Genomic DNA, 2,735 nt, shown 5'->3' on the forward strand with positions numbered 1-2,735 from the left:
GCTGCTCCGCGGAGGTTGACCAAGTATCGCACAATTCCACTTAAAAACTATTACGTCAGTCTCAACCATGCTTATAAACGAGCTAGCCAGGATTGTTTCTTTCGATATCAGCAAATATTCAGCGTATTCTCAAGTTGCACCCAAAACGTTTCTGGAAATATGTGAGTGAGTAGCGCGAGGAATCTGGACTGCCGTCGTCTATGACTTTCAACGGCCGCACAGCTATCACATCCCAAGATATGTGCAGATTTTTTTCGAAGAAATTCGCGAATGTGTTCACATATGAGGCCTTAACAATTGATCAAATTGAACTCGCTGTTAGTCAAGTTCCGGTTGTGAGCCAAACTCTAAGCGCTATTGATGTCAATGAAGCGATGATTACCAGAGCTTGCTCTCGGTTAAAATCGTCTTTCAATCCGGGACCCGATGGTTTCCCTTCAGTACTTTAAAAAAGGCACATCGACGTTCTAGCACTTCCCCTTCTTCGCATCTTTAGAGCATCTATTGCCATTCGGCAATCCATGAGGCATTTCTGATCTGAAGCGAGACGTCGATAATTACCGGGGAATTACTTCATTGAGTGCTGTCTCGAAGTTGTTCGAGAGTTGGTGATTATGGAACCTCTTCAGGCTCACTGCAAGCAGTACCTAAGTGACGATCAACATGGCTTCATGTCTGGCCGTTCGACAACGACTAACCTGCTTTGCCTAACATCATACATAACAGAGAGTATGGAACGTCGCGCTCAAACCGATGTTATCTATACAGACCTATCTGCCGCTTTTGACAAAGTGAACTATGAAATAACAATCGCTAAAATGAAGAGATTTGGAATTAACGGTAGTTTGTTGCAGTTGTTTCGATCCTACCTTTCAGGTCGAGAAATAGTGGTTGTCATTGGAGATTGTCAGGCACCCACATTTATTTCTACGTCAGGGGTACCCCAGGGAAGTCACTTGGGACCGCTGATGTTTCTACTTTACTTCAACGACGTTCATCTAGTTCTGAAGATTCCACGCCTGTCCTTCGCAGACGATCTCAAGATGTTTCTTCTCATCAGCTCTACTGAAGATTGCAGATTACTCCAACCACAGTATGAAACCTTCGCTGACTGGTGTAACACGAACCGTATGTGTGTAAATCCAAAAAAGTGCTAGGTGACATCGTTCTCACGAAAAAAAGACCCGGTTTGTTTTAACTACTGTCTACCTGATACTGAAATTGAACGCGTTAGTCAGGTGAAGGATCTAGGAGTGTCTAGGAGACTCGAAACTTGCGTTTAAACAGCACGTCTTCTATACAGTTAGCAAAGCATATCGAATGCTGGGATGCATCTTCAGGATAGCGAAAATTTTTACTGACATGTATTGTCTCAAAGCGCTGTACTGCTCTTTGTCGTGGTCAATCCTGAAGTACTGCTGCGAAGTTTGGAGCCCAAACTATAACAACGGTATTGAGAGAATTGAGTCCGTGCAACGACGCTTTTTACGTTTTGCGCTTCGTAGTTTGCCGTAGAGAGATCCCGTCCGTCTGCCAAGTTACGAAAGCCGCTGCCAGCTGATTATTTTGGAACCCCTGCTTGTTCGATGGAATACAGCAAGGGCTTTGTTTGATGCTGATACTTTGTGAGGTCATCTGAATTGCTCAGCCACCTTAGAACAAATTAACATAAATGTTGCACATCGAACAACACGTAAAAACCTTATGCTCCGATTGCCATTTCGACGCACTAATTATGCACGGGGCCATTACGCGCCTACAAAGGATCGTCAACCGAGTCGCATCAGCTTTCGACTTTAATTTGCCTCGCCCAACGCCAATGATTTTACCTAGCCTTCAACGGACCCGTTAATTTCGGCTGATTCCTTCATTGTAGATTTTTTCACTGTATTGTTATTATTTTTGTCAAAGTTTGTAACGATTTGACTGTTAGCAATAAGTTTAGCATTAAGACATCATTGTGGCTTTGAATTGCCTGTTGGTGTATATATGATAAATACAAATACAAATAGGTACAAACAATGATTGCATGGAGGATAACTTGATCTTTTCAGTCTTGTGTATTTTTTTACATCCCTTCTGCTCCTCTGGTCCTTCTGGTGCTATTCTTCTCATAGTGGGCTGTATGTAGTGATGAAGGTGCTCATGATCTTGTGCAGACTTGTTAGACAGGTAATTGGTATGTCCTTGGGGATGAGAATTGTGGTACCACGGGTGATGAAATCCGGCGATAAACGGGGTTCGCGTAACGCCCAATTTCTAAGATACTGTGTATCCTCGCATACATCATTGGTTTCGACGGAGACAGCTGACATCTCGTCAATTTCTTCGCCTGGTCATTTCTCCACGCGCCTAAGCCACTGTTGTCCTTCGCGATATTGTACGGGGACCTCCCAAATACTGATTCAAAGCTATAACATCGCTGATATCCGGTAGACCTTCGCTGAAATTGGGCTTCTTGTGGCTGATTTGGTCATAGAAGTGTAACGCCTTAGCCGTTTCGATAAAACACTCCATTACTGAATTAGTGTGTTGTGTTTTTTCGTCAGCTGGCGAGCTCCCAACATGCGAAGCTCAGTATGTGAAATGATAGCGGCAGAGTTGTTCGAGATCTGATTCTCCAATCTCCGCTACCTTGTAGGTAGTTACTTTTCCCGGTAATATTGAGACGGGTTGCCTCTAGGTGTAAGTCGGTATCGTAAACATCTTACGGTTGCCACTGTAGTAAGTTCTGC

This window comes from Topomyia yanbarensis, chromosome 2 (assembly GCF_030247195.1).
Source record: "Topomyia yanbarensis strain Yona2022 chromosome 2, ASM3024719v1, whole genome shotgun sequence".
Lineage (NCBI taxonomy): Eukaryota > Metazoa > Arthropoda > Insecta > Diptera > Culicidae > Topomyia > Topomyia yanbarensis.